The 20,625-nt window shown below is 40.8% G+C and overlaps 1 pseudogene; it reads left to right on the top strand.

Annotated features, from left to right (window-relative positions):
- LOC135523865 (glutamate receptor ionotropic, delta-1-like) overlaps positions 1-20,625 on the top strand; it is a 408,015-nt pseudogene that overhangs the window by 334,902 nt on the left and 52,488 nt on the right.

Genomic DNA, 20,625 nt, shown 5'->3' with positions numbered 1-20,625 from the left:
CTGTATGAGATATTACCACTATGTTTCTAAAACCACAACTCAACTCAACAAAATCACAATCTCTTTTTGTCTTTTAATAATTTTAAGCATATATTAACAGGTTGAAGACCTAACAAACACTTTGTACTTTTTTGTAACACTTTTTACATAGACACGGCCCTGTTGTTACTTCATATCTCAGCAATAATGCCTTGCATATGCCTGGGAACAAAGCACTTCAATTTGCTCAACTTGCCACTGACTCAACCATCAGCTCAACTTACCATAGTGCAAACATTTAGACTATTAGCCCCCACAGCTACAATGATGGCCTTTCATGCTAGGTTTAGGACCTCATATTAAAGCGTATGGAGACCCCAATTGATGTATAAACAGTCTAAAATTGATCTTCTTTGGTTTAGACACAACCATCATGAAAACCCTAACGTCTAACTTTAATTTTACTTTGTGAAAATCCCATTTTTGGACGTAACCTGCTTAGCACTTTGTCCATGTTGTTTCTTCCTCCATGAAAAGATGACCCCTTCTGAAATATATGGTTAAATTATTAATTTTGTGTATAGTTTCCTCGAAAAAAAGGTGTCTCAGGTTACCCCTTAGGCTCAGCTTACCCCTTAAGTCAGCTTACCCCACTACCCCCTACTGTGTGTGTGCACTGTTAATAATTTAGGTTAAAAAATTATGTTGCTTTTGAGGCTGCTTGTTAAAAACTATTTATAGTTTTTCTGTCAGAACCAGCAAATCGTTTTTCATCGTAATATTGAGCCTGCAATGTATGGTTCCAGTACCACCATATTGCACTTTCACACTGTGTAGCTAGCTTGTCCTAGCTGAGACACTCTAACCTTGGTGTTGTACTATCAGACAGATCTTCCAGAACAATGCTGTTGCTTTACATTACTTATTCATCTGCTACAGGGGCTGCAAAGGCCCAGGCCAAGATCAACACTACTCTGTCTAAATAAACATGAGTGTTTATGAAAGAGATTATGGACTTTTGCCAGGGGTAAACAGTTGTGTCCTCCATCCAAATATCCGTCTTGTTATACGCTGAGTGTACAAAACATTAAGAACACCTTCCATTCTTGATACATTCTTGATGCACATGTGAAACTTTTGAGTGTGAAAAACCCAGCTGTGTTGCAAAACCCAAAATGGTGCACATCAGAGTGTGAAATCAGGAGGGGCATGGGAGGCCAGGCTCAGAACGTGGAGAAGAGCTTTAGGAGGCTAAACCAACCCCCAACCCTCCTCCTGGCCTACACTGCTGTGGGGATTTCCAGATGTACAGTTACCTGAAAAAATCAGTGTGTAAAACTTTATGTGGAGAAAATAAGAATGTGATGATGAGTTAAACATTACCCACACTGCTTTGCTTCCTAATTTTGTCAGAGAATCTGCACTTAACTCATGTGTCAGCTCTGAGTATTATTTTATAAAGCTGCGACCAGCTTTTATTTCCCCTATATTACATTATAATTGTCGCATGAATGAATCATGCCAAACGGTCAGCAGCAGATGTGCCTGTTATTATTACCAAATCATGCAAGAATCAACTCTCTCATTGATGTGGAAGTGATATAGAACCATAGGCTTCCCTGCTGCTTCAGACAGACAGAAAGCCCAAGCAAGCGGAAAATACCACAAAAACAAAGAAATATGAGAAGACAAGCCAACAGCTGTGGTGGTGGGGTGAGCAGGGAGCCTGGGAACTGGCAGTGGCTGACTAGCACCTATCCTGGGGGTGGATGCGGTGGGTGAGATAATGGGGCCCTGGGTCGGGTGGGTCTCCCCGGCAGGAGCTCAGAGATTGCCTGGAGGCTGAGTGAGCTATGTGTTGTCAACAGCAAGCAGACCCAAGGAAAACGAAAGAGCAGAAGGAATATGCTCTTTCACCATGAATCAAAGCATCCTTATTCCTACTAGTCTAAGAGATTCATCCTAAGGATGCAGCTCCTGCAGCACTGCCACCTGCTGAGACCGAGGCTGTCCTAATATGGACACCGTACACCATAGATTTCTGAGGACACAGCTCTCGCTTAAGTTTTCTCTTTTCATGACTCTTTCACTTGGACGTCAAACATTTAAATGACCAATTTCCCTCTGACACGTTCTTTCCCACAGCGGATATTGCAGTTTCTACATGCAGAAAATTGCTTGAATATTGATTGTGGGTTTCCATTCTCATGTGCATTGTGCTGTTTAGATGGGTTTGGTCACTGTGCCCATGCCTGTTCTGAATCAAAATGAAAATACTCTTCAGGTACAGTGTCCGTATAAGGACAGTCTCAGCAGGACTGACACTAGTCCAACTGAGACTGTTTTTATGTGGTGACCATACACAGGGACTCTGTTCAACCTTGTCATAGTAGTTACAGGCAGGACAGTTCTTGTTTCAACTTCACTTCTATAGAGTTTTTTTATGCTGTAACATGTCTGTCCCCTTCTCTCAACCTCTCCCCTTCTCTCCCCCGCTCGTTATAGGAGATCAGCGACACAGAGATCATGGAGCTGGCACACAGTGCTTTGGGGCGGATGACAGTGATTCGTCAGATCTTTCCTCTGTGGAGGGACAGCAACGTGCGCTGCATGAGGAACAACCACCGCATCTCCTCCCTGCTCTGTGACCCACAGGAAGGATACCTACAGTCACTGGAGGTCAGTTCAACAAGGGACCCTTTCTGGCACCTTCACATCAAGGTCTTACAGTTGTTTACATACATTTAGGTTGGAGTCATTAAAACTTGTTTTTCAACCACTCAACAAATTTCTTGTTAACAAACTATAGTTTTGGCAATCTACTTTGTGCATGACACAAGTCATTTTTCCAACAATTGTTTACAGACAGATTATTTCACTTATAATTCACTGTATCACAATTCCAGTGGGCCAGAAGTTTACATACCCTAAGTTGACTGTGCCTTTAAACAGCTTGGAAAATTCCAGATAATGATGTCATAGCTTTAGAAGCTTCTGAAAGGCTAATTGACATAATTTGAGTCAATAGGAGGTGTACCTGTGGATGTATTTCAAGGCCTACAATCAAACTCAGTGCCTCTTTGCATGACATCATTACTTGAAAGGCCACTCAGCAAGGAATAATTCACTGCTCCAAAACCGCCATAAAAAAAGCCAGACTACGGTTTGCAACTACACATGGTGACCAAGATCGTACTTTTTGGAGAAATGTCTTCTGGTCTGATGAAACAAAAATAGAACTGTTTGGCCATAATGACCATTGTTATGTTTGGAGGAAAAAGGGGGAGGAGCTTGCAAGCCAAAGAACACCATCCCAACCATGAAGCATGGGGGTGGCAGCATCATGTTGTGGGGGTGCTTTGTTGCAGGAGGGACTGATGCACTTCACAAAATAGATGGCGTCATGAGGGAGGAAAATTATGTGGATATATTGAAGCAACATCTGAAGATGTTGGAAGTTAAAGCTTGGTCGCAAATGGGTCTTCCAAACGGACAATGACCTCAAGCATACTTCCAAAGTTGTGGCAAAATGGCTAAAGGACAACAAAGTCAAGGTATTGGAGTGGCCATCACAATGCCCTGACCTCAATCCCAAAGAAGATGTGTTAGCAGAACTGAAAAAGCGTGTGCGAGTAAGGAGGCCGACAAACTTGACTCAGTTACACCAGCTCTGTCAGGAGGAATGGGCCAAAATTCACATATTGTGGGAAGCTTGTGGAAATGTTTTACTCAAGTTAAACAATTTTAAGGAAATGCTACCAAATGATAATTGAGTGTATGCAAACTTCTGACCCACTGAGAATGTGATTAATTAAATAAAAGCTGAAATAAATCATTCTCTCTACTATTATTCTGACATTTCACATTCTTAAAATAAAGTGTTGATCCTAACTGACCTAAGAGAGGGAATTTTTACTAGGATTAACTGTCAGGAATTGTGAAAACCGGAGTCTAAATGTATTTGGCTAAGGTGTATGTAAACTTTCAACTTCTACTGTATATGGCCAGGGTCAAGAATCTTTCCTGACCATGTGACCTGACCAGGGGCCCTAGTCCCGAGTTATTCCTGGTCAGGAGATTTGTTCAGGAAAAAAAGTCTATCCCCAAATATGACATTCGGAGCCAAATTGCACTTGTGCTTCATTAATATGTTCAAGGTCGATCATAATCAAATAAATAAGAAATAACAAGTATGTGTATTGAATACATTTGAGTTCTATGCCAATGTTTTCCTTTACTGTTATCTGATGCTGCCAATGGGACAAAGTCAGTGACCCCTGTCACATGTTACGGTAGTGATAGCCCCAGAATTAAAGAGCCTTCTGATTGTTTAGACTATCACTGAGCCTGTGACCTTGGGGCCCCTGAAGCCCCCGAGGGTCAACAGCACATACTGTATAGTGTATCTCCTATTGCGTGACAATGGATGATGAGAAGTTACACAAGGCTGGGCTATTGACATGTGCTGGAATACAGTGACAGGTGTTTGGGGTCTGAAGGACAGATAAAGAAAAGTTGGTTGAGAGCATATAAATATAATCAATAGGAGAATGGGGATGCCAATTCTTGTGATTCTATTTCTATGGTTGAGAGGACAAGGATGCTAGCGAGGCGTTAGATACCCTGTGGTTCCTATTGACTCATTGGAACGGCTGTCGTAGGTGGAAGAAGGAGAGGACCAAGGTGCAGCGTGGTACGTGTTCAAGATCTTTTAATTATACTGAACAATAGAACAAAAATAACAAAACGGAACATACGAAACAGTCCTGTCTGGTACAGAGACAGAAAACTACTACCCACAACTCAAAGGCGAAAACAGGCTGCCTACGTATGGTTCTCAATGGTTCTCAATCAGAGACGATTGACAGCTGCCTCTGATTGGGAACCATACCAGGCCAAACACCGAGAAATACAAACATAGAACAAAATATTAAATATCCACCCCAACTCACGCCCTGACCAACCTAAAATAGAGACATGCAAAAAAAGGTCAGGACGTGACACTCATTTTGTTTTGTTAGTCGTTTTGCTTTCAGTCTTTTTTCAGACTAAACATCCCACTCATATACATGTTTCTAGTTTACTCATCAAGTAACCTGCACTTCATTCCCCAAAAAATTGAATCACATTTTATTCGTCACATGCTTCATACAAAATGCAGAGAGAATGAAAATACTTAATAATAAATAGACAATGAGTAACGATAACTTGGCTGTATACACAGGGTACCAGTACAGAGTCGATGTGCAGGGGTATGAGGTAATTGAGGTAGGTATTTGCATATAACTAGGATTAGAGTGACTTGGCAAGAGGATAGATAATAAACATTGGCAGCAGCGTATGTGATGAGTCAAAAAACGTTACTTCAAAAAGGGTCAATGCAGATAGTCTAGGTAGCCATTTAACTAACTATTGGAGGTAGAATTTTTTTTAAACTATTGGAGGTTGAAACTGTTCAGGGTTTATTGATAACAATCTAACAAATAATAGTCGGACATTCTCGCAAACTCGGTTGAGTAAACGCTGAGTACTTCCTGCAGTTTATTGACAAGAATATGTTTTTGAATACATTACCCCTTTTGAATACATGCAGTATAGGAATCAACAAAAGTACAGCATGATGACAAATGTATCATAGATACCCCTTTGATATGGCAGCTAGATAGCAGCTAGACATGATCGATCAACCACCCAACAAAATCACACGGATGCTGCTCCCTGACATCCCTCCCCTCTGTTCCTCATTTATGTAACCAGAGGTGTCTCTGAATGGAAAAAAACCTTGAACCCACCTGAACTCTCGCTATCGCTAACCGTTAGCAGATGGCCCAACTCCTCAGGGGGCTCCGATCTCAATAATTAATGAAAAAGAGGGTTAAATGCTCTTTGATGTTAAATCACCTTTGTGACATGGCAAACGCTGGTTCATGCTGCCGGCGAACCCCGTCAGCGGTTTATCATAAAATGTGCAATTTCAACACTACTGTATCTACTTCCCCCCTGGAAAGATGTCAGTTCGCCATGTATTAACAAATTAGTCGTATCCGCACGTTCACTCGGTCGGTATTTGTAATTTTGTATTTATTGTGGATCCCCATTACTACTGTTCCTGGAGTCCATAAAAAATTAAGGCATTAATATACAGTACACTAATACATTTTTAAAACAGATTTCACAATACTTAAGTGTGTGCCCTCTGGCGACCACTCTAGTACAACACACAATCCAGGTGTACGTGTGTGTATAGTGTGTATGCTATGTTTGTTTGTATGTGTGTGTTTGTACCTGTATGTGTGACTCTTCACATAAGGTGTATTTTTATCTGTTTTTTTAAATCTAATTTGACTGCGTCTGTGAGTTACTTGATGTGGAATAGAGTTTCATGTAGCCATGGCTCTATGTAGTAGTATGCACTTCCCATTGTCTGATCTGGACTTTGGTACTGTGAGGAGACCTCTGGCAGTATGTCTTGTGGGATATGTATGTGTCCAAGCTGTGTGCTAGTAGTTTAAACAGACAGCTCGGTGCATTCAACATGTCAGTAATTCTTACAAAAACAAGTAGTGATGAAGTCATTCACTTCTCTACTTTGAGCAATGAGAGATTGACATGCATATTATTCATGTTAGATCTACGTGTACATTTAAGGGGCAGCTGTGCTGCCCTGTTCTGGGACAGTTGTAGTTTTCCCAAGTCTCTCTTTATGGCACCTGACCACACGGCAGGGCAGTAGTCCGGGTGTGACTAAACTAGGGCCTGTAGGACCTGCCTTGTTGATATTGTTGTTCTCCCCATCTTAGCTACTGCTGTATCAATTTGTTTTGACCTTAACAGTTTACAATCCAGGGTTACTCTAAGCAGTTTAGTCTCCTCTGTTTAGTCATCTCATCTTCCACATGATTCATTACAATATTTAGTTGAGGTATTTGGGGTTTAGTGAATGATTTGTACCAAATACAATGCTTTTATTTTTCGAAATATTTAGGACTAACTTATTCCTTGTCACCCATTCTGAAACTGACTGTAGATCTTTGCTAAGTGTTGCAATGATTTTACTCGCTGTTGTAGCTGACTTGTATAGTGTTGAGTCATCCGCATACATAGTGTAGACACACAGGCTTGATTTACTCAGAGCCAGTGGCAGGTCGTACTGGCGTACACCAAATCACTTCCACAATGTGGCATGCCATTGCACTTCTCTGGGTGACATTGAGTTTGACTGAGATCGCTGATCACAGATCTCTTGATTGAGGCTTCTAAAGGGGTCACTTGTTGATCTCTGGTTGAACCTCTTGCATCAAACCTGTTGTGATAGTGAAGTAATCTGTTAGGTTATTGTCAAAAACACAGAGATCAGGACAGGCCACGCACAGCTAACAACAAGGCAGAGGAGAGGACTGAAGAAGGGTGACACAGGCACGGGGAGAAAACATAGAGAGAATGCTCGTTGTTGTTGTTCTTGCCTTCTCTGTCAGTGATAGAGAGATTTAGGTCCAGGGTGTTGGGATTGATGGGGACGTTGTAGCCAGTGTAGCTGTCCCAGGTCTTCAGTTACAAACTACCCAGCAGATGCAGTCCGCAGCCCAGCCTTAGTTAGCCCTGCTCAGCTTTAGCCCTGCCTCGACTTAGTTAGCCCGGCTCATAGTTGTCCTTGAGGCTTCTACTCTGACCACAGACTAGTGTAGATAGCTCTATGCATTACTACACTCTAGTAGGCCTGCACATTGTTGGCCTGATCCTCATCCATATGTCATGTTCACACTCTAAAATGACGAAAGGCATAATAATTAAGCTATCATATCATGATGTGGGGTGAATGTGTGCCATAACCTATAGTATTATCATGCGGATGCAGCTCCATGTTGTTTAAAACCTCTACAGGATCGGTGTGTTCCCCATGGGACGGTTGATCTAACGTAAGCTAATGTGATTAGCATGAGGTTGTAAGTAACAAGAACATTTCCCAGGACATTGACATATCTGATATTGGCAGAAAGCTTAAATTCTTGTTAATCTAACTACACTGTTCAATTTACAGTAGCTATTATAAGGAAATAATACCATGCTATTGTGAGGAGAGTGCACAGTTATGAATTTGAAAATGTATTAATAAACCAATTAGGCACATTTGGGCAGTCCTGATACAAAATTTTGAACAGAAATGTGATGGTTCATTGGATCAGTGTATACACTGCTGCCATTGAGTGGCCAAAATCTCAAGTGCGCCTGCGATGGAATAATACATTATGACCATCCTGTTGCATTTCAAAGATGATGGTACAAAAAAAAAATCTTTGTATTATCTTTTACCAGATCTAATGTGGTATATTCTCCTACATTCATTTCACATTTCCACAAACTTTAAAGTGTTTCCTTTCAAATGATATCAAGAATGTGCATGTCCTTGCTTCAGGTCCTGAGCTACAGGCAGTTAGATTTGGGTATGTCATTTTAGGTGAAAATTGAAAGAAAAAATGTGCAGATTCTTAATGTTGCTTTTCCAATGTGGTGGAGAAGGGAGACGGCATGAATTGTCAGTGCAGAGGATGTCATTATCATAGCCTAGTGTGACGTCTGCGTCTTCTGCCTCTGAAACAGTTGGACTGCTCCGCTGCTTATTTGTCACTGCGCGTTTAGTTTCTGCTCCATGGCGCTGGGTTGACTCTGGAGCTGGACTCACATCTGGTCAAGGGGACTGTCATGCTGCGTGTCACTTTGATAGGGGTGTGTGTGTATGTGTGTCTGTGTGAGTGTGCGTGGGCGTGGGCGTCTTGCGGGCCTGCGTGCGCCACGCGGGCGCGCGTGCACGTGTGTGTCTGTCTGAGAGTGTGAATGCATGTGTGTTTTGGGGGGCCTCATGCGGGGCTCATTCAGCCCAGCGGTTCCTGATGTCCCCAGCTGTGTCCCACTCCCAGTCAGAGTGCCTTCTATTCCCGGAGGTAATTAGGATTAGCACCCCTTCACTCCCCATCAGAGCCAGAGCAACATCTGTGGCGCTGCTAAGAGCAATAACCACAGGGCTCTGTTTATGAAGCTTTTCTGAGCTTTGTTTATGTTTAAACCTTTCCATGTCCTCATGCCGCACAAACAGACAATACCCATTGGAAATCCTGGTCCTATTAAAAACATCAAAACACACCAGTCCTACCATTCCTTCATGGTGCAGCTTCAATTTTACTTTTGCACAATGAATAGGTTGTGCATCAACAATGATTTAATCACATATCAATGTTTAACTGGTTTCCATGGTCTCCAATCTCTGTTGTGTGTGATTTCAACAGAGATCCTGGAAATGTATTGTTTAATACAACATTTTACAATTTTATCCATTTCTAGAATGACCAAGATGGTTGATTTTCAGTCATGTTGCTATGATGCCAATGTCCATTGTAGAGTTCTATATCTAATTCTATGCTGTTTTCTCCATCCTCCATCCACTCTCTCTATATGCTTTTGACTGTCTGTACTTCAGGTGTCCAACCTGTACCTGTATGACAGCGTGCTGGCGCTGGCCAATGCCTTCCACAGGAAGTTGGTGGACAGGAAGTGGCACAGTATGGCCAGTCTCAACTGCATCAAGAAGTCCACCAAGCCATGGAACGGAGGCTGGTCCATGCTGGAGAACATCCAGATGGTAAATTTAGTACAACATTTTAATTCAGAACATGAATATTAACCTTTTTCTATATATATATATATATATATATATATATACACAAAGGCTTGCGAAAGTATTTTTCCCCCTTGGCATTTTTCCTATGCTGTTGCCTTGCAACCTGGAATTAAAATGGATTTTAGGGGAGTTGTATTATTTGATTTACACAACATGCCTACCACTCTGAAGATGCAAAATATTTGATTTCAATTTGAAATAAATAAGACAAAATAAACAAGACAAAAACTATTTACCCCCCCAAAGTCAATACTTTGTAGAGCCACCTTTTGCAGCAATTATAGCTGCAAGTCTCTTGGGTCTCTATAAGCTTAGCACATCTAACCACTGGGATTTTTGCCCATTCTTCAAGGCAAAACTGCTCCTTCTTCAAATTGTATGGTTTGAGGACTGGGCTTCGACTTGACCATTCCAAGATATTTAAATGTTTCCCCCTAAACCACTCTAGTGTTGCTTTAGCAGTATGCTTAGGGTCATTGTCCTGCTGGAAGGTGAACCTCCGTCTCTGTCTCAAATCTCTGGAAGACTGAAACAGACTTCCCTCAACAATTTCCCTGTATTTAGCACCATTTATCATTCCTTCAATTCTGACCAGTTTCCCAGTCCCTGCCAATGAAAAACATCCCCACAGCTTGATGCTGCCACCACCATGCTTCACTATGGGGATGCGGTTCTCGGGGTGATGAGAGGTTTTGGGTTTGCGCCAGGCATAGCGTTTTCCTTGATGGCCAAAAGGTTCAATATTAGTCTCATCTGACCAGAGTACCTTCTTCCATATGTTTGGGGAGTCTCCCACATTCCTTTTAGGGAACACCAAATGAGTTTGCTTATTTTTTTTATGGTATAGGGGACGGTTGCGTCCCACTTGGGCAAAAAACAGGGAAAATGAGGCACGGCAAATTTAAAAAAAATTACATAAAAATCAAACTTTCATTAAATCACACATGTAAGATACTCAATTAAAGCTACACTCGTTGTGAATCCAGCCAACATGTCAGATTTTAAAAAGGCTTTTCAGCGAAAGCACAAGAAGCTATTATCTGATGATAGCCCAATAGTAAACAAAGAGGGTAGCATATTTCAACCCTGCACAAAACACAGAAATAAAATATAAAACATGCATTACCTTTGACGAGCTTCTTTTGTTGGCACTCCAATATGTCCCATAAACATCACAATTGGTCCTTTTTAATTCCGTCCATACATATCCAAATGTCCATTTATTTGACGCGTTTGATCCAGAAAAAAAACAGCTTCCAATTTGCGCAACGTCACTACAAAATATCTCAAAAGTTGCCTGTAAACTTTGCCAAAACATTTTAAACTACTTTTGTAATACAACTTTAGGTATTTTTAAACGTTAATAATTGATCAAATTGTAGACGGGTCTATCTGTGTTCAATACAGGAAGACAACAAACCATGCTACTTTTCACGTCTTGTGCACTCTAAACAGTGTTACCCAGGTCCTAGATGGCCTACCATTGCACAAATGAATAACCTCAACCAAATTCCAAAGACTGGTGACATCCAGTGGAAGCGGTAGGAACTGAAAACAAGTGCCTAAGAAATATTGTTTCCCAATGAGAACTCACTGAACAGACTGTTACTCCTCAGTGTTTTGCCTGCTATATAAGTTATGTTATAATCACAGACATGTTTCAAACCGTTTTAGAAACTTTAGAGTGGTTTCTATCCAAATCTACTATTAATATGCATATCTTATATTCTTGGCATGAGTAGCAGAAAGTTGAAATTGGGCATGCTATTTATCCAAAAGTGAAAATGCTGCCCCCTATACCTTAACCTCTAGCGTCGAGCAACCCCGTATCCGTGAGCGTAATCAGAGCCTCAAGCTCATTACCATAACGCAACGTTTCCTATTCATGAAAATCGCAAATGAAATGAAATAAATATATTCAAACACAAGCTTAGCCTTTTGTTAACAACACTGTCATCTCAAATTTTCAATATATGCTTTTCAACCAATGTTACACAAGCATTTGTGTAAGAGTATTGATAGCCTAGCCTAGCATAGCATTAAGCCTAGCATTCAGCAGGCAACATTTTCACAAAAACAACAAAAGCATTCAAATAAAATAATTTACCTTTGAAGAACTTCAAATGTTTTCAATGACGAGACTCTTAGTTAGATAACAAAAAAAAAAAAAGATTATTTGTGTAGACGAAATAGCTCCGTTTTGTTCATCACGTTTGATGTTTAAAACCATGACCAGAAAGAGTCTGTCAAAGAATATAGCAAAGAGCTGCTGTTTTTATGAGTGAGTTAATGTTTACGTTTTTATTCATCACTGACAACACCTTTACAAAACATAAAATGTGCGTCTTATTTGTATTAACAGCTCGTTGAGTCTATTTTAATATTGAGGAATATTTCATAGTAACAACATTAATTTGTGCATGGAGCAGGAATAAGGCGATGCGACTAGAGTGGAAGACGGTGTCCCCTCTCTCTGTTCAGGGTTTATTAATTCTTCCGATTCTGTTGTAAAACGTTTCTTTGACAGAAGCACACTGAATGAAACGGGGAGAGACCTACCTCCATTTGTCCAATTGAAACTATTGTTTTAGTTGCAAAACAAAATTATTTGCAGCTGTTTGGCAGAATGAATACACCCCAGTCTCACCTGAGGAAAAGAGAGAGCAGGGACCATAAGAGGCAGACCCTCTGCTGTTCTCTCCTTCCACTGAGACTGACCATCAGATGCAGGTACCATCAGATGCAGGTACCATCAGCCCAGTAAAATAAAAAACCTAATTATTCGCTAATTATTTCAGGCCAAAAATATTATGTATTAGGCCTACTGTATTAGGCCTACTATATTAGGCCTACTGCACAAACCTCATTCCCAAATAAATGTCTTCATTAGGTTAATGTTGCACAGGCTTACATTTGTTAAGTCATGTTCAAAGATAAATTATCTGAGGGGAAAATTCCGGCTTGCTTGTTGACTGCAAAAGTGATCTTGACTCAGAAAAGGTTGGTGACCACCGCTCTAAGTGATCTTGACTCAGAAAAGGTTGGTGACCACCGCTCTAAGTGATCTTGACTCAGAAAAGGTTGGTGACCACTGCTCTAAGTGATCTTGACTCAGAAAAGGTTGGTGACCACCGCTCTAAGCAGTCTATGGACAAGGTATGAAACTAATCCGTGCCCTGGTTTAGTTTCCTTGGCACGCTTTTAACATGCTAATGTGACACAAATCCCATTCAAGTCATGGGACCAATATTAGCACATATTTTCGCACATCATGTACAAATCATCCAAATGTTTCTAAAATTGTGAAGCTCAACATAGTCACTTATAGATGATGACTTGAATGGGATTTGTCCCACAGCTGCTAAAATGTTAGCATGTGTCACGACTTCTACCGAAGTCGTTGCCTCTCCTTGTGCGGGCGGTGCTCGGCGTTCGACGTCACCGGTCTTCTAGCCATCATTGATCCTTTTTTCATTTTCCATTGGTTTTGTCTTGTCTTCCCACACACCTGTTTTCAATCCCATTCATTACCTGTTGTGTATTTAACCCTCTGTTTCCCCTCATGTCTTTGTCAGAGATTGTTTTATTGTCAGTATAGTGTGATTGTTGCATAGGTGCGCGTCGGGTCCTCGTACCCATGTTTGGTTTGTTTGTTCATTTATTGTTATGGAGCATACTCGTGGAACTTTATTAAAATACTCCATTTTACACTCAGTTTGACTCTCCTGCGCCTGACTTCCCTGCCACCTATTACACCTATGCATGACAGCATGTGGAAACAGTGGCAGGTAAACTAAACTAAACCATGAATTGCTGTCATACCTTGTCCATAGAATGCTTACAGGGTAAGGAACCCAATATGGAATTTTGTAATTTGGGTGAGCTATCCCTTTAAGATCAACTACATTATGAACTTCACCCAGTACCAGGACATTTTGGCCAAACACCTGGTTGCCTCTGTCAGAAGGCTGAAACTTGACAGTAAGTGGATCTTCCAGTAAGACAATAACCCCACGCACACATCAAAATCTGCAAATAAATGTCCACAAAATCAACATCAGTCTCTGGACTTGAACCCCATTTTAAACCTGGGTTTTGAATTGAAGAAAGCAGTCCATAAGCATATACAAAGGATGTCAAGGATCTGGAAAGATTCTTTATGGAGGAATTGTCTAAGATCACTCCCAATGTTTTCTCCAATCTCACAAAACATTTTAGAAAAAGGCTCAATGCCGTTATCCTCGCAAGATGAGGTTTTGAAAACAGGGTTGTCAATCAAAACCCATATACATTTTGCAAAAATAAATGATTACTCGTTTAACAAATTCTCTTTCTCTGAGCAATTGTATCAGTATAAAATAATACAATTTCCAATTTATTTTCCATAAAATATATCTCAGTATTTGAATTATTTCTCACCTACTGTCTTTTTTGCTCATCTTTACCAAGGGTGCCAATAATTTTGGGCTTGACTGCATTTGCCTCAGAGAAATTGGCCTGTCCCTAGCACAGTGACGTTGGTTCAAACATGCAAACTGATTCAATCCCAATATTAATTGGCTCACATGCTGACCAGACCGGACACGTCGTGTGCACGAGCGTCGCAAAATAAATGTAGAAATCCATGTTATTCAATTTTGCACCAACACTGCTCACGTGCGCCAACGAGCGTCTGCGATGCCAAGGGCAAAAATAGAAGTCATTCCTATTTCTAATGCAGATCGCGCTGCAAGTCCTGCCTCTCCCATCTCCTCATTGGTTTATAGAAGCAGGTACCCATGTGCCATCTCCTCATTGGTTATACCCATGTGGGTGATTGAAAGACGAAATGTTTTGCCGGTCGTCGTGGTAATACTATGAAAGTGTAGATGCCAATCACCATATAAGTTCAAAGATGAAAAGCCTGGCAGAAGAAGAGATGACTAGAAACGATTCAGTTGGCCGTTTTATGTGTGGATTAATTGTCGGAGTACCTGTGCATTTCAGGTAAAATAACAACTCAATGTTTATATCCCAGGACAAATTAGCTAGCAACAGCAAGCTATCTAAATAGGGCAAATTAGCTAGCAAGTGCAAGCTAACTAGCTAAATTGCCATACATGTTTAATGCTTTTCGACCTGTCCCCAAATTAATGTCATTGGTTCAGAGTTTGTTTTGATATTTTAACCTGCATGTCATGATCACGTTTGGTTTAGGGGACAAAATAAATTTATGCAGGATAGCGCACACGCGCAGCTAATTTGGGTTCCATGTTAGGGAGTGCACCGATTTCATTATGGACTTGATATTAAAGGACTATTTAAAGCAGGATAGCGCCGACGGAGATGGTCGCCTTTCTTCGAGTCCTTTGGAAACTACGCAGTATTTCGTTTTTTAATGTATTATTTCTTACATTGTTAGCTCAGAAAATCTTAAGTGTTATTACATACAGCCGGGAAGAACTATTGGATATAAAAACAATGTCAACTTACCAACATTACGACCAGGAATACGACTTTCTCGAAGCGGATCCTTTGTTCGGACCTCCACCCAGGACAGTGGATCTAATCCCAGAGGCCAACCCAAAAAATGACTTGTGTCACGCACAAAGTAGATGTCCTAAATGACTTGCCAAAACTATAGTTTGTTAACAAGAAATTTGTGGAGTGGTTGAAAAACTAGTTTTAATTACTCCAACCTAAGTGTATGTAAACTTCAGACTGTAGATATCATTATTCCTCCCTTTAGATGTGTGTATTAGGTAGTTGTTGGGGAATTGTTAGATTACTGTTGATATATTACTGCACTGTCGGATCTAGATGCACAAGCATTTCACTACACTCACATTAACATCTGCGAACCATGCGTATGTGACCAATCACATTTGATTTGACAGTTGGTCTTGTCATGACACTGAGACCTCACCCTAGGAATTCAAATGATATTATCTCTCACTTTCTGCCTCCCTCTCTCTCCCCTCACAGGGACATATCACAGGTCTCACAGGAACAATGGATTTCAAAGCGAATGGATCCAATTCTCATGTTCAGTTTGAAATTCTGGGCACCAGCTTCAGCGAGACGTTTGGAAAAGACGTGAAAAGGGTGAGTATGAGGATTCCGCTACTGATGTGCATTCCTCCTTTGGCTCAAGATGGCTTTAAGTCTGACAGAAGTTTTTTAGTTTGTTCTTCTCTGCGCAGTTCTGAAGCTACGGACCTCTGTGGTACTACCCAGTGGCATTGCAGCACAGCAAGCCTCTACAAAGTAGTCAGTAAACCATTTCTTTAAAACAGAGGAGGTTATGGCCCATAAATTGCTGGCAGCGATTTCTGAGGTGTCTTGGGTTGGGTTTCTTAGCACACAGAAATTGGAGTGTGGAAACACTGTGGAACATGGTGCAGTCCTTGAGGCAAAGCATACACAATAATCTGCCAGGATACTGTTGGTTGTTTCTTTAAATTGTACTGAGAAATGTAATATACTCTACAATATCTAGGTTATTTATACATTGATGGAAAAAAATAGGTTAACCAGCATGATCGAAATTCTCTATGTAGGTCTGTTTTATATAATGCAAAAATACCCAATTGTCATATTTGAGTAAAAGTAAAGACACCTTATTAATTTAACAGAAAATGACTCAAGTAAAAGTGAAAGTCACCCAGTGTAACGATGTTTGCTGAGAGTCAAGAAGCAAGTTCAGGGAGTGAGTGTTTTAATAAATAAATACAACATTATACAAAATAAGAAACATGAACAAAGCACAGACATGATACAGGATCAGAAACAATAACGCCTGGGGAAGGAACCAAAGGGAGTGACATATATAGGGAAGGTAATCAGGGAAGTGATGGGGTCCGGGTGAGTTTGATGACGCACAGGTGCGCGTAATGATGGCGACAGGTGGGCGCCATAAGGAGCAGCCTGGTGACCTAGAGGCCGGAGAGGGAGTACACGTGACACCCAGCAAAATTCTACTTGAGTAAAAGTCTATGTATTTGATTTGAAATACACTTATGTATCAAAGTAAATGTAATTGCAAAATATACTTAAGAATCAAAAGTATAAAACATTTGAAATTGCTTATATTAAGCAAACCAAAACGGCACAATTGTATTTTATTTTTTAAATTGTGGATAGCCAGGGGCACACAACACACTTCGACATCATTTAAAAAATACAAATGTGTGTTTAATGAGTCCATCAGATCAGAGGCAGGAAGCATGACATGGGATGATCTGTTGATAAGTGTGAAAATTTGAAAATGTTTCTGTCCTGCTAAGCATTCAAAATGTAACTTTTGGGTGTCAGGGAAAATATATGGAGTAAAAAGTACATTATTTTCCTAAGGAATGTATTGAAGTAAAAGTTTGTGAAAATAGAAATAGTAAAGTACAGACATCCCAAAAAATGTATTAAGTAGTACTTGAAAGTGTTTTTACTTAAGTACTTTACACCACTGATTGTCATTATACTAAGATGTGTTTTTCTTAACAAAAATAGAAATAACATAATGCATAATGTTATATGAGTATAGAAACAATAGGAACACCCCCCTTTTTGCCCTCAGAACAGCTTCATTTCCTTGTGGCATGGACTCTACAAGGTGTCGAAAGCATTCCACAGGGATGCTGGCCCATGTTGACCTCAATGCTTCCCACAGTTGTGTCAAGTTGGCTGGATGTCCTTTGGATGGTGGACCATTCTTGATAAACATGGGAAACTGTTGAGCGTGAAAAACCCAGCAGTGTTGGAGATCTTGACACTCAATATTAGTGTTCCTAAATTTTTGTACGCTCAGTGTATATAAACACAGGAAAATCTCGTTTTTTGACTGCACTGGGACTTTAAGACATAAACACACCAATGTGTAGTCTCTAATATATTAACATACTACTATACTGCTATGCCATTATTGCATTTCTATTGCACACATTATTTCAGCTAATGTAGTACTGTGCTTTTTTCTGATCAAATGCCAGTCAGTACAGTGTCAATCATCCTGTAATGACGACTGTAGGACAAGCAGCAACAGGGTCACTGTCAACACAGCTCACACTGTATATGGCCGGGGAAGCACACACTGTAGGCTGTCTCTCAAATAATACCCTATATTCCCCATATAGGGCATTATTTTTGACAAGGGTCCTATTCAGAACCCTCTGTGTGTCTAGTCAAAAGAAGTACACTCATTTGGGCATAGGGTATTAATTGAGACACAGACGCTGTCTGCTCCTCTGTCAGATTGGGGAGACTCCTCTGTGTCTCCTCAGTGACTAGAGTGTATTATGCGGTTACACTCTTATTCTGAGATGCCTTCACTGGCGCTTGCTCAGGAGAGGACAGCCATCACTAAAAGGAGGGATGCCTGTCAGATGTAAACGTCTACATATGACTCCCCAAATAACAAGGCCATGCTCCATGAGTGGGAGAAATGTCAGCCATTGCCCAACGGCGATTCATCTTTCAATTGTTAGGGGGGAAGTGTCGAAGAGTACCGTGTCTAGTAAATAGCCTGGTTTCAAGTGCTTTTCTTCTTTATATATTTGTTATTTTGTGACATTTTATAGGTTTTTCGTATTGGTTGGTTTGTGTACCTTCCATCATGGAGAATAAGTTAAATAAATGACATGGAAGTGGAATGAGTCAGAGCTGTGGTAATGAAGATTTAATCACCCGGCATTCCAACTTGAATTATGAACCCAGTGTATCACATTATGGCCAATAGGGTCCACGGGCCCAAAGCCATAAGCCACACACGCACGCACGCACGCACGCACACACCATTTTGCTGTGGCTCCCCTTCATCCCATGGACATGTATTACTTGTATTGAAAGGAAAGGACAGCTAATGGCACGTCAAGTGCACTCAGTCCTGTTGTTGTTCATTATTACTGGGCCGGTCTCCACCACTTTCCAACAAACTAGGCTATTACCCCCTGAGAAGAGATGAATATATTTAGCTAACTTAATCTTGCCTCTGGTATGGATTCTAATAGTCCCATATCTGTTGTTTGACATCCGTCACATAACCTTAGAAGTGTGGAGCTGTGAACACACAATGGTATAAACCCGTGACCAAGTGGTTACATATACTGAGAGGTTTTTGATGTTGTGTTACATGTTCCAAGCTGAAAATGTCTGTTTGGTTTCTTAATATTTTGCTCATCTTTGATTTTTCACATTCTCTTTATCTAAATCTCCATCTCCATCTGTACCTGTCGGCGCCTCTACCAGGCTATTTTTCACAAAGCAAACACTTCGCTCTGATGAAACGTCTCCATAGATTAGACCTAAATGGAGATTGAGATGTAAAGTCTCTATTTCTCTGTCTTCTCTCCCTTTTAACCACAACAGGGTTGACATTTCTCGCTTTGCTACCAGTTTCTTATTTCGACTGTTCTATTTCTGACCTACCCTTCTATTTCTCACCTACAGTTTTATTTGATATCCTATTTTACCCTGCATTATAACGTTTCAGGCTTTGAGCTCGGCACTATTGTCGTTGAGTGTAAATAAACACCCAAAACCTCTGTATTTGCTTAATGCGAACCATTATTCAAATATATGATACGTCACGATGCATGTTGTTTACACCAATACGTATTCACACATACACTGAGTGTACAAATCATTAGGAAAACCTTCCTGATATTGAGTTGCACCCCCTTTTGTACCTCAGGACAGCCTCAACTCATCAGGTCGTGGGCTAAAAGGTGTAGAAATCATTTCACAGGGATGCTGGCTCCAATGCATCCCACAGTTGTGTCAAGTTGGCTGGATGTCCTTTGGGTGCTGGACCATAACTTGGTACACACGGGAAACTGTTGCGCAGTTCATGACCCACTCAAACCAGTGTGCCTGGCACTTATTGCCATGCCCCATTCAAAGGCACTTAAATTGTCCTGCCAATTCACACTCTGAATTGTCTCAAGGCTTAAAAATCATTATTTAACCTGTCTCCTCCCTTTCAACTACACTGATTGAAGTGGATTTAACAAGTGACGTCAATAAGGGATCCTATCTTTCACCCTGGATTCTCCTGGTCAGTCTATGTCATGGAAAGGTGTTCCTAATGATTTGTACATGTGTTTGCTTAGTAATCCCCAGCATTAAGCCCCAAGTGTTAAAGTTCAAGCTCACCACAGTTGAGTGCAGGAAGGAAGGTAGGTGAAAGCCCCTGTAAGTGTTAACCGTGAATTAGAAGACTTAGAACAGAGGATGCGCGTTGTTGATGCACGTTGTTTACAACAGTACATGCCCAGTACTTGGCCCAAGCTTGGCAATACCTTACTAAAAATGGAAACGTCACTCCAATATTCTCTCCTTACCGCCATTAACCTCTCGGGATTGTGACTAGGCCGTCAGGGCAGTAGACGAAGAGGGGTTAATGAGCTGACCACTAATACTTAGCCTAATTCATCTTCTTTTAAAGTCATGACACTAACTACCAACGCGTTCTCTATTCCCTACGCAACGTGCGATAATGCTTATCCCTATATTACAGTCGGATTTAAAAAAACCTGAGCCATATATTCAGAAGAATAATGATGATTCAGTATGTGGATTAGCACAACTGCAATGAAAAACCAAGCGCATAGAGGGTAGGAAACTAGTAGGGGAAAAAAAAGACCGAGAATCAGATCACTCTTCAATTCTATTTAGCAGTCAATGGGTGTTTCTCAATATGCATACTATCGTGCTCTATACTCTCTCGCTCCAAGTGCATTCTCCGAGGACGTCCTCTTGAGTACGTTGTTGTGAGGAGGAGAGTGCGGTGAACGCATGAAACCTTTCATTTGAGAAACACTCGCACTCTCCCTACTGTTTTACCTCACGCTGCATCTCCCCATTCACTGAACCTTATACCAGCCAGGACAGTGGTGACAATAGAGACAAAATAAGGTATACACAAAGCAAGTGTTGAATTGCACAATTATCAGCTCTATATTATCACGTTTCAGGAGAAGACCTAGATGCAGACAGTGTCG

Source organism: Oncorhynchus masou, chromosome 31 (genome assembly GCF_036934945.1).
Source record: "Oncorhynchus masou masou isolate Uvic2021 chromosome 31, UVic_Omas_1.1, whole genome shotgun sequence".
NCBI classification, from domain to species: domain Eukaryota; kingdom Metazoa; phylum Chordata; class Actinopteri; order Salmoniformes; family Salmonidae; genus Oncorhynchus; species Oncorhynchus masou.
The sequence above is the reverse complement of the archived record's forward strand: the minus strand, read 5'-3'. Positions and strand labels throughout refer to the sequence as shown.